General features: G+C 35.9%; 1 long non-coding RNA gene across 1 annotated transcript; it reads left to right on the forward strand.

Moving 5' to 3' along the window:
* The first annotated feature begins 5,589 nt into the window (after positions 1–5,589).
* On the forward strand, positions 5,590–8,297 carry LOC128160360 (uncharacterized). Its single transcript, XR_008240272.1, has 3 exons — positions 5,590–5,652; positions 6,061–6,194; positions 6,932–8,297. It is a non-coding gene; the product is annotated as an uncharacterized LOC128160360 (long non-coding RNA).
* Positions 8,298–13,047: the final 4,750 nt, after the last annotated feature.

The following is a 13,047-nucleotide window of genomic DNA, read 5'->3' on the forward strand; positions in this document are numbered from 1 at the left end:
CATTAACTATTTTTTCTATTAATGAAATAATTTCAATATTTCTGCTCTAAATGTTCGGTTTTATACAATAATATATATAGAGAGAGAGAGAGAGAGAGAGAGAGAGAGAGAGAGAGAGAGAGAGAGAGAGAGAGAGAGAGAGAGAGAGAGAGATTTTCATTTTCAGGGGGTAAATACAGACAAAAAATGGGCCATGACTATAAAGCCCTATTAATATCTTGTTTGTATATGACATTATTTATGTATTTGCGTTCATTCGTTGTCTCGTACATTGAGCGAATTGAGTGGTTATTATGTCTTGTCTTTTTGATTTTCAAGGAGTTTAAATGAAGCAGTGTAGCATTAGTATCAAAATCATTATTATAATGATTTCGATACTAATGCTAATATCTCTATCAACAATCATTTCTACTCTATGTATATCATTATTTATCAGGAACTGCTGTTTGAGAGGACCGGATGGATCAGAAACTCTCTGGATTCCTGCTTGTAAGAACCAGTATTTTTGTGTTCGTCTTATTCCGATCACACTTGTCTCCATATAAGGCATCCAGCAAATTTTACTATATGCGCACGCCATGCGCCTTGCATTACTTAATTAACAATTAATTACACGTAGATTACTAAAGACCGTTACTCTTATTTGTTTGCCTAGAAAATAAAACATTTATACAGATACATACATAATGATCACGTTTTCTTCACTTATGCGTTAGCTATATATAGAATATTTATCGGAAGTATAATTTACCTACTAAAAGCTAGGAAAGTAATTCATGCCATGTTACTCCGGAAATCAACAAAACGGTGCTACAGTACAGGCAACGCGGATCCCGTGTTTCCCGCGACCCGTCACGGTATAAACACATCGAGGTGATCGGCCAGGTGAGACAGGTATACCGCGTTCCCATCACGGTAAACTCATCATCTACCTGTCCCCGCCACGGTAAAATTATCGATGGAAGAGTATCGTATACAAGCGGGAGTTATCTCCCCGAATGACAAATAAATTGCATGTTTCTTTTTATTTAATGACGATATTTAACCAGATTTTGACAAAGATTATGATACTTGAAGTCTTTTTACTATTTTTTTAATTCATAGCTATTAAATAAATTATCAAAGTATTTAATTTAATACTAAGCAGCAATTTCAAATAAAATATTTTCGATTCCATTATCATATTTTAAGGTTATTAAAATAAAGATTATCATTAAAATAAAAATTATCATGAAATGAATTTAATTGCCAATAAATTTATAAACGTGTACGCGCAGTGATTGTGTTTTCTTAACAATTAATTGGTCCGCCTACTTTGTATTGTTTGTTGTTGAAGTCCACGCGTGTCAACTAATGATGAGCAAGTGATTAAAAATTATGGCTTCCTATAATTAGCAACCCGGTACATGTAGTTTTAGCACGTTCGGTTCATTTCTTACAAGGTCTTCTACGTGTAAAGAACATTTTTTGTGTGAATTCTTGTTTTAGTGATTTTGTGTTGTGTGTTAAGTATGGCTCGTCGTTTGTCATTGCGCGAGGATTCCCACTTTCTAGTGCGTTATGTTTGTGACGACAATCTTCAAGTGCGAAGCCGTGTGTTTTTCAAGACTCAGCCAGACTTGAATATTCAGTGTGGAAATGAGTATGACGTTCAGTGGGGCCGGCCTAAGGAAGTCGATCGAGCTGTGGTCTTGCATGCTGGATGTGAGCAGGACATGAGGGCCAAGCTGCGAGAGATGGAAGCTCGTTCCAGACCATCTCAATGGGGTTCAAGTCCGGACTCTCTAATTAATAAGAAAAATTCACAATCAATAATTTATAAAAACATACAATGTCATACAAATAGTTTGTAGACACGCATAACAAGTATATGTACACATAACAAGTATATGTACACATATTACATTAATGGCCCATTCATTAGATTATTATGCATATATACTTTGAAAAGTATTATAGTGCCTGTATAATGTCGTGACCTTTAATGTTATCTAATTATCGTACATAATTTTGAACATTCTTTAGCATGAGATGAGGTTCCTTTGTAAAAATCCAATATCTAATGTTCAAAGCAAACCAATTCAATTTATTTAAAAAAAAAATGATTTACCTGCTGGCCAAACATTCCACCAATTTATCCCATGGTCTTCCATAAATTCCTTGGCGCGTCTTGAGGTGTGTTTGGGATCGTTGTCCTGTTGGAACCGATGATTTGGACCAAACGTCATCTCTATAAATGGCACCAGTGTATCCCTTAGAATAATGTTCGTATAAAACTCAGAGTCCATTATCCCTTCAAACAGCTTAATTGTCGATGCGACGCGCTTGCTGATTGCTGCCCACACATGGATCTTCAACGGGTGCTTCGGCTTGGGCAACACTGTGGCATGTGAATCCTTTGGACGGTAGTTGCAGGACTTGTTCTGGTTGAGTTGAACACTACACTCGTCCGAGAATATAACATCATCAAAAGTGTCGTTTGAAGCAGTCAAACGTTCGCAAAACTCCACACGCTTCACCTTGTTCGCGTCACGCACCATCTGTCCATATCGCGGCTTGGAATGGGTGAATCCGGTAGCCTCAATCGCCCACTTGGTCGTTGAGTGTCCGAAGGTGGCGCCATCCTCCCTCAAAACTTTGTGGATGTCTCGGCTGGAGAGGCTGGGATCCCGAGTCAAGCAATCCCGAATAAGGTCGGCATCTCTGTGAGTCACTGAGGAAAACACAGTAGGCACAGAAGTGTCACACACATCACCAAAGAGTCCAACTTCAAACTTCCTTATCCAGTAGGAAATTGTGTCTCTGGAAACGGTGTGTCCCATGGAGATAAGTCTTCGACGAATCCCAGCTACAGAAGCACCGCTCCGATGCATTCTAACTATCTCCAGCTTCAAATCGTGTCGAATACGCCCCATCGTAATGCGAAAAATCAAATTAACGTGTATCTCTCTGAACTGAATTATAACAAATGGAGAGTAAGGAGCCTTACAGATACCCAGAGTTGCATAAAATTATGTAATCGAAAGATATTGTGGGTATCCCTTGTCATGATGGTGTACCAGCTACCGGCCGTAACAGAGGTTAGCGTTCGCTCGCAACCGAGCGCCCCCCCCCCCCCCCCACTCGCGCTCTCTCTCTCTCTCTCTCTCTCTCTCTCTCTCTCTCTCTCTCCACTAAGCAGAATAACTAGATGGATTTTTTTGAGAACGAAAAACCGTATTCTTATGTTCTTACACATTTCAAACGAATTAAGAACATGTTTTGAGAGTATTGCTGTTGATATTTCATGCTGATAAAAATATTTAAACATTGCATAAATGTATTGATATCATTTTATGTGTGCATGTAATATTATTGAATATAAAGCTACTACACATATTTAACCCGTTTTCGTAAACTTAACCCCCCCCCCCCCATCCCATCTCAAAGTTTTATGTCCCAGTTGTTTTACACAAAAGGTGTGAAACCATCGCACTGACAGGAAATCACTCTACGATTGAATGCACAGAATACACAGGAATGAGGCAGGTAGATAATCTGTGTAACGATTGACCAAGAAGAATTCTACATGCTGATGATGCATATTAAACAATTTTACAAATAGTTACATTATACAATTGATCCATTTTACTGCGTTCTTTAACCGCTAAACATGTTTAAGATGTCCTTCCCGCAAAAAAACTCCATTATAAACTAAACAAGAGAAAGAAAGAAAACCCACAACGAATTAAACTTTCCAAACACAGATTATCAAGCATCACGAACATTGTAAAAAACTTAACTGTTAGACATACTTCTTATTTTCTTTATTTAAAATAAAACTAATAGAACGAAACGGAACACGTGGTAGAGCTTGCGGGCTGAATTGATTGACAGGTGCAGCACGTGGACTCAAATGATGGATTCAATCAATGTGTACCATATTCTTTTATGAACACTAATTTTATATTTTGTATTTTGTATTGGATATTAGTATATTTCACTTAAGTGTACGTTAAATTACGCCTAAACGCCCCCCCTCTCTCTGTCTCTCTCTCTGTCTCTCTCTCTCTCTCTCTCTCTCTCTGGTCTGTAAGGTGTTATCGTTGTGCGATTAGAAGAAGGCGTATGCGATTTAGCCTTTTTCTTTTGTCGTGGATAGGTGTGAAAACCCTCAAGGGCATGTCGTTTTCTACCCTGGGTTTTTTAATCACTACATGTATACACAGGAAATGATCGTGACTTAAACTTTATATGTATACACAAGAACGCAAAATGACATAACAATGTGCTTTAACGCAGCACCAACTTTATATATGAATGATAATTTTACTATTAAATGGACAAATATATTTGTTAGTTGATTCCCGACATTTGTTCATTTCTCAATTAAAAACATACACATGTATTGACATTTTGCGGCGCTATGCGTGTCAACTAATAAACCGAGAAGATGAAATTGCTCTGCATTGGTACAAGTTTATCTAATGAAAATATTTAATTTTAAGATTGTTCTAAAAACCGGATTAACAACTAATAGAAGAAATAACTGAAATGAGCACGTCAAATAAAAAGATGTGTTCTTATGTACACATTACAAAATTTAACAACGTAATCATCATGTTATGTTGTAATTCGAATGTAGTTTCCAATTTCATGAAATTCTATTTCATAAAAATGATTAATTTATTTTATATTAATATGAACCACAATTCATTTACAATGCAGCTGTTATGCTTAAATCTGAAGTCGCATATTTGACGTGGATTTACGCGACCCGCATTGTCTGTAATGTACAGCACAGGTAAAATAACAACAACAACACACAAGCAGCAGCAGGAATAACGGTAAATCACACCGTCGCGGTGTCATCACGGTCGCAATCCATACCGCGATCAAAAACCGCGATGGTGTATCGCGGGAACGATAAAAATACCGTGACGGTAACGCGGGCCAATACGGGATCCGCGTTGCCTGTACTGTATATAGATAGTTTATTGCATGTAGCGTAATTCATAGCATTACATTAACAGAGCTGACCAATGATATTACATGCAAATTATTTACATGTATTTAAAAGAAAAATCCTGGGGGGGGGGGGGGGGGGGGGGGGGGGCAAGTATATAACTAACAATTTCAATCCAATTTTTTTTCTTTTCATATCAATTTTTTACATACTCCCAAAAAACTGGGGGGCCAACTCCTTGATAATTCAATTTTTTATATGTAAATTTTAAAAAAATTTGGTGCTGAGAGAGAAAAAGTGGTGGGCCTGCCCCCCCCCCCCCTCCCCCCCCCCCCCCCCCCCGATGCTACGTGCCAAATTTTCCAGTTTTCATGAAGGGATTATCTTCGATAAATGAAATGTACTCAAAACGAATGCCCTCAAAGTCAATCATACAGTTTTGCTGTATTTCCCTAATTGGTTCAAAATTCCTATGAGATTGTCATGCAGCCATGTGGTTTCTACACATACATGTACAACTAAAAAAGAAGTTTTTGAAAAAATACACCAAAATGGAGATATTATCAATAAAAACTTAAGGTTATACATGGAAGAGGGAAGTGTCGTTTTAAAGTGCTTCAGATATTTGATCAAATTTTCGACATCCGGTCGTTATTTCCGTGATGCATTATCTGATGTGCACTAGTTTTATGGCTCTCGGATTGAAGGTAATTTTTTATTTTTTATAATTTTAGCTTTGCTACCATTTCAAATTGTTTATAACAGCTTACTCATTAAGATCATGATATATATTAGATTACATGTAATTGCATGCATATCATTATTTATAATGAATGAAATAGTATACTGTAGAAGCCAAAATATTCGTTGAGGATTTAATGTCGTTATTTTCGTTGGCAGAATAAATCGAATTTTTAACCCAAGTATTAATAAATGCAGAATTGATACGTAATACACTTTAGGTATAAGAATATGACGAAATTAAATGCCAACAAAACTGTATTTGGTTTATAAACAACGAAAATTTTAATAAACGAGAATATGTGCTTCTACAGTATTTGTTTTCATATGAATTATACATCTTTTTTAATGATTTTGAGAAACGATATTTTTAGATTTCACTGAAAGAAATCAGGGTTGTTTCCTCTGTTTAAATCAACCACCACGAGTTTCACCATAAATAAGCCGCTCCTGAAAGAACATGATTCTTGAAAACAGAGACCCTAATGGCGTTATTAAGGATCATTTGGTAAGTATGGTCAAAAGAAGAATGGGTGGTGAACAAACCTTATAAATCAGATCTTCGTTAGAATTTTAAACCTGATTTTTTAAGGCTATTGACTTGCATGTAATAAATATTTAGTTTTAAAAAAGTCCAAATATTTTACATGTACCTTTGAAATTTGAGTATTAAATTTAAACCTATTATGTCTCCTTTTTTTCCAAAATGGGAACTTCAAGACTATCATGTGTTTGAACGTGCTTATATATAAAGTCTTCATAGGACATCAATTTTAAAATAAATATGGGGACATCAGAAAATTTTAATTGTAAAAAAGTACATGTTGAATTTAAAGGTGTATGTTGCGTATCTGGAGTAAAATAAATTGATCTGAGTTTGAGTAAAAATATATATCATGCTTCTTATAATTAGACAGTTCAACTCCGGGCCCTTAAAACATGTCTTAAGTTACATTTCTTTGTCTCTAAACTTTGCTACTCGTCTTATAAATACTATTTGTGGTTTATAACTTATAAAGTAAAGACATGGAACACGAAGTCCTATCTTTTAAAAGATTAATGAAGCAAATGATCATTACTAAAGCTATTCACTAAGAATACGCCGCATATACCTTTAATTCTGACAAAAACATAAAAACACATTTGATGTTGATGGGTTTTTTTTTTTAATTCAGTTTTTGTTGTTGTTGGTTGTTTTTTTTTTAATATTAAAAAAAGATTTCTTTTTTTTTTCCTTGGTTATAGGGAACCCGATTCAATCAAGTAATATCGGAACCAAAAACCTTGGAATCGCATGCCCTATTCTGGTACCCTAGCACCCTCTGTTACGACCGGTGGCGTCTGTTTGTCTATCAGTGCTTGACCTGCTGCACCGGGCCTTGCATAACCAATTATTTCGCCGCTGTAATTGGTTATTTGACCTTTTTAATGGTCTGGGTAATACAGCCATTTTGTCGTCTGCAAGAAACCTGCGTCGAATCACTCATCGCCGTTACTCGTCCACTTTGCCAGGGGCATTGTTCGTGCGTGAAAAAAGCAGGAAAAGCTGTTTTAAAAGGTGTCAAAGATACCGTTGGTGTCCTTGTTAAGAAGTCGGGTTCAATCCTTGATATATAGACTATTGAGCTGAACATGCTAGAATTCTGAAGAAAACAATTCTTTAAATTCTTTACTTTTTATGATAATACATGTATTTGCGTGTATTGGTATTTGACATTGACCTGCTTCTGAAGACATGTTTTATGTTAAAATGCATTAGTAATTAGATAGAACTTCACGGCAAAATATTTCCTACTAAACAAATAAGTAATTAGTTACCTGTTATTCGCCAACACACTACCCTAAAAACCAGATCCGGCCGTTGACAGTTTTTCAAAACAAAAATTATACTCTACCTGTAATTGCCGTACAATGGCCATGGTCGTATGGTATTTTTAGACATAATATTCAATCATGCCTGTACAAGCACAAAACATCAGCCCCTCTCTCTCTCTCCCTCCCCCCCCCATCCCATTTTTACTTTTTTTCTCGCAGCAATCAATTTTCCGACATTTACATATAGAAAATTAAATGAATATAGAGCCCTCCCCCTCCTCTGTCCCACATTTTTTTGGAGCACGTAAAAATGTGAAAATTAGAATATTAACACTGAAATTGAAGTTACAGGTATATGGGGGCTAACCCCACCCCCCCCTCCCATCCCTTCTATTTCTAAAACAATGTTGTGTCTGATGTTTGTGTTGATGTGGCTGTCTTGCTTTATCAGATGTACATGTATACATAGTTTGAACTTGTAAAGCCTAAAGACTACTTGATAGGTCGAAATAAAATCCAACACTGACAAGAGAGCTTGTTCGATTCTCCAAAATTCACTTTTATTATTTATATAATAATTGATAATAATTGTTCTATTTAAACCAACCATTGGCAGTCGAACTATCGAACTACAGAAAAATAATGCCAAATCAATTTTGTTGTTATATATTTACCGGTCATAAATGTACAATATTCCAAGAATAATTACTTTAACTACAATTGCTCACAATAATGTATTTAATTTCCCCTATCTCCCAAACTCTGTGTTTAAAAAACACACACACACACACACACACACACACACACACACACACACACACACACACACACACACACACACACACACACACACAGGAGTGCGCTCAGAATGTTGAATTTAAGTATTTTGTCTCCTTGAAGAATTCTAATTTTGGAAATTATTAAACTATGTTAATAATACGATAATTAAAAAAAATTGTAGCTTTTTTTATCAACTTTAACAGTTACAGGTAAACATGTATAAGCTAATAATTACTCCCCCCCCCCCCCCCCCACCCCCCCCCCCCCCCCCCCCATTCCGAACATCTTAGTAGTCGATTCGATAAGATCCATGTTCATTGTGTCCATTTGATTTGACTTTTGCTTTTTGAATTAAACTTTGTCAAAAATGTCACAATAAATGCATTGTATAAACTCTAAAAGTGTTTAAACTTTCTTGCCAAAACCACACTGCTTTAATTCTATATCGGGTTCAATATTTTTGTACTACTCAAAAATGTATAAACTTTCAAAGAATTGCAAATTTTTCAATTAAATCAATTTCTGAATTATTTCATTAAAATTAATAATACTGAGCGCAGCGAGGATTAATGGTAACACGTGTATATAAGAAAATCAGTGAAAAATGAAAGTTGAATCTGGGGTACTAATGCCAAAAAAAATCATGGGCGCCGCCATATTGGCAGCCATTTTGTTTTTAAAAAGTTAGCTTGATCATTAATTGACTGGTACCTATCGATGTTTATTGCGATTGTTTTATTACCGCGGCATTTATATGAATTAAGGAGTCTCAGGGGAGAATGTTTCAAACATACGATTTCCTTTAAATTTTTTACAGTGAAATGTCAGCTTATGAGTAAACTATGTGCAAAATATAAAGTAAATTGACCGGATAGTTTATCTGTTTGTCGCGCTCAAATTTTGGTCGTTTGTCCGATTCATCACCGACATTTTATATTGAATTATACAGGAAAATGAGGGTTTTCATTTTCAATTTCATATTTAAAAAATTACAAACGTACGATTTTCTTTAAATTTTCAGCGATGGAAGGTTAACGTATAAGTAAACTTTTTGCCAAATTAAAACGAAATTGACCGGATGGTTTTTAGGCTATCCGCCCTCATAGCTTGATCCTATAAACGTGCCGTGCCAGCCATTTTACATTATAGAATTGTATAAAACAAAATGTTTTTTACGAATCAAATTTAATTTTATTTGTATTGGAAGAAAAAATACATTTCCACTCACACAGAATGTAGAAGGGTCGCGTATATGTTTTTATTTTGCAAATTATAGTTTTGATTTTAATTATTGACGCTGTAATAGAAAATGCACGACGTTAATTTTTGCCAATTGTTACGTCAGAGTCTCAACTGACGTCATCCTAAGACGTTGACTCCGACGACAATAACGTCAATTTTGAAGAAGCGGCGAAAAAAATAAAATACTTCTGACATTATTCTAACGATTCATTTCACTTAAATTAATTTTTTGATAAGTAATTTTTCTGAAATAAAAACGTTACATGATAACCTGTATCATTGAACATTTTACTTTAAATTTGTGTTTTACAACATTATGCGCAATACCTCGCGCAGAGAGTGCAAAATTTTAAACCCGCTACCGACCTTAATTAAATTGATAAACAATGAGAAACGAAAAAAAAATTCGGAATAACGTTACTCTCTTTGGCTATTTCCGAAGACAAAACGTGTAAGTTTTACGTCTGAGACATGACGTCATAATGAAGACTGAGCACGCGACGTTTAGTTAAACGTCGGCTAATGATTTAAGTAGGCAACAGGCGGATCCTACTGTGTGCGTTTCAAATAAATTTTGTTCTACAAAATTAATATCAAACTGAACTGTGTTAAATCTGCGCTCGGTCCAACAGTCACACCGTTTACATATTATTATGTATGGTCAATAAATATATACATCGCAACGTGTTACGGGGTTCCGCCTTCTATATTATTACGCATGCATACTTACTATAAACAAAACACATGAATGCAGAACTCGCGAAGGTTTTCCTGAACAGTTTAGTTGATATTAATATTTCTCGCATTATTACCGGTGTGAGATTGGTATGTGACAAAAGTGTGAGATTTTTCTGCCTTACACTGTGTATTACTACGCCGCTGTAAAATGTAAACAAACATTGCATGCAGCAAGAAAATGATAAACGATCGAACTAGCTAATCAATATGTCATTACCTGTATTTTAGTTAGTTGACTACAATTTAATCATATTTTCATAGAAAATATTGTCGTATGCTCTGTTTTTCACTTGCGCTCTTTGTGGCGCGCGGCGGGAAATAAACCGATAGTACACTTTTAAGCGTCAAAAGAGAAAGTTGTCAAACATCGTTTTTTATGTAAAATAATGAGAGAAAAATAATCATTCATTACATACTTGTGTGTGAATGTGAAATTCCAGCGAGGGGACAAGATTCATGGTCTAGGACTCGGCTATGCCCAGTCCTAGACCGTGAATCTTGGCCCCGAGGTGGAACACTCGTAATAATGAATGATTCTAATATGTTTTACGGTGCTACCGTTCTGGCGAGCGCAGCAAGAATTATACACATACCTTGCATCATTGTCAACTTATAGTTTTATTTAGGTATCAACGAACGTCAAAGAATTTTTGAGAGAGGATATTGCTCTCAATAGTATGCCAAAGGTACTGATTTTAATGGTTATGATACATACAGCGCATACCACTTCCCAGAGAGAGAGAGAGAGAGAGAGAGAGAGAGAGAGAGAGAGAGAGAGAGAGAGAGAGAGCCCGGTACCTGTTTGTAGGTGTGTAATTTCCCACTTTTAAATTTAATGGTCTGACTATATCCCATATCTACATATTTTTTTTAACTGTTTATTTTTTTATTTTATTCCTTTTTGATTTATTTCAAAATGTCCTATTGTTTATTTCCTCCCTACTCATTCATGCACAATTAGCTTAAAAATGGATCGATATGACAGTAAAGTATGGCTCTTGCTAATATATATATACATAAAATCTCTATATTAAAAAAAATTAAAAACAAATCATACGTCAATGAGGCAGGTATCGCAGTCTGTTCTGAAATAGCTAGTACACGCATTACAGATGTTTGATCCACCTCTAAATTTATCGCGGGAAATATAGCGCGAGTGCACTGTGACGTCATCCATGACTTTGTTCATCTTTGTTTACGTTTCTCGACTCATTACGGAGGTATGGAAGCATGTAACAAATCTTTTGAGTCTCGCCAAAGCATATGCGGTACCCAAAACGTGTCTTCAAACTTTAAGTCACTGTAAATTACGAGTTAAAAGTCGGCCATTTTTGGCATAGCACCACGGGTGAAAACATTAGAGAGCATTATGGGACGTAGACAAAAAATTTGTTTGATGAACTGTAGGTTTAGCTCGTTCTTTTTCCCGCGCACACTGGTTCTTAGAGCTCGCTTCGCTCGCCGGCGCTGCGCGCCGGCGAGCTGCGCTCGCTATTAGTATTTTCTATTCCTCACAGGTAATAATTATTCAAAGTTTTTGTTTTTTATAAATAGCCAAAATTTTTATTTTGAAAGTGCATGTACATGTATGTGTTTTGGTTTTCTTTCTTAAATTTCACACAGGACTTTATACAAACTAAACCCATCTCCTAGTGAGGCCTCTTGAGGAACTAGATGTATTAGGCGTATTTATGTATATTTAGGTTAAAATGAACTAAAATTGGTTGTATAACCATTTATGATTTATCGAGGAAATGATGATACGTTTAGAGAGTTCTTAACTGGCTTTTGTCTCATACATGTATTCCTTCATATGACCGTACGTAGTCGGGCGAAGATCTTCTAGTAGTTTCCAGTACATGTTAATTAATGTCAATCAAAATCCACGTGGTACAAATAAGCGATATAAAATATAAAACGGTTTGCTCGACTCTTCAATTTTCGAAACTTATAATTACATGTACATTACTTATGATAAGTATGTGAATTTTTATGAGGATTTTTATGTAGTTCAACTAGTACCACAATCAAAATCAATTACTAACGATACAGTGGGTAAATCTGAAGTGAAACAGACATTATGATAATTTTCAGCTGTACTGTCTCTTTAATGAAACAATAAATATATATATTTTTTTTAATTTACAGTTTCTTATAATTTATTTAACTTATTTTGAGAATTGACCGTAAAAGCTTTCGAATTGAAACTTCCTCACAACTTAGTGACAGGTTTTTGTTTTATTGTACAAGCCCTTGTATGTACGTGTGCGCGTATATGAATACAATAACATGATGGCTCGGTATTAAAGCTCTTTTGTGAAGTTCCATAACTGCACTGGCGTCGGAAGCAAATTGAAAGTGGGGGGGGGGGGGGGGGGGGCTAGACTGATCCTCAGAAATATTGAGAGAAAAAAATCTAATTCCCAAAATCATGAAAATCCTAATCCGTGGGGGGGGGGGGGTGGTGGTGGGGGGTGATGGGTGGGGGGGGGGGGATAATCCTATACTTCCAAAACAAAAAATCTTTCCTGCCATAACATTTTTCCCCCAAATCATGAAAAACCTAATCCGTTGTGGGGGGGGGGGGGGGGGAGGGAGGGGGGATACCTATAGTTCCAATAACAAAAAATCTTACTTACCAAATTTTCTTTTTTTCAAAATTAACGAAATTCCTTATCCTTACGGAACAATAATGTTTCCTGCGAAAACAGGGGGGGGGGGGGGGGGCTGAATCCTCTATTCTGCTATGTGCCTAATGGTTAGGTCTAACTTACATGTAGCAAAAA

The sequence above is a fragment of the Crassostrea angulata genome, chromosome 8 (assembly GCF_025612915.1).
Source record: "Crassostrea angulata isolate pt1a10 chromosome 8, ASM2561291v2, whole genome shotgun sequence".
Lineage (NCBI taxonomy): Eukaryota > Metazoa > Mollusca > Bivalvia > Ostreida > Ostreidae > Magallana > Magallana angulata.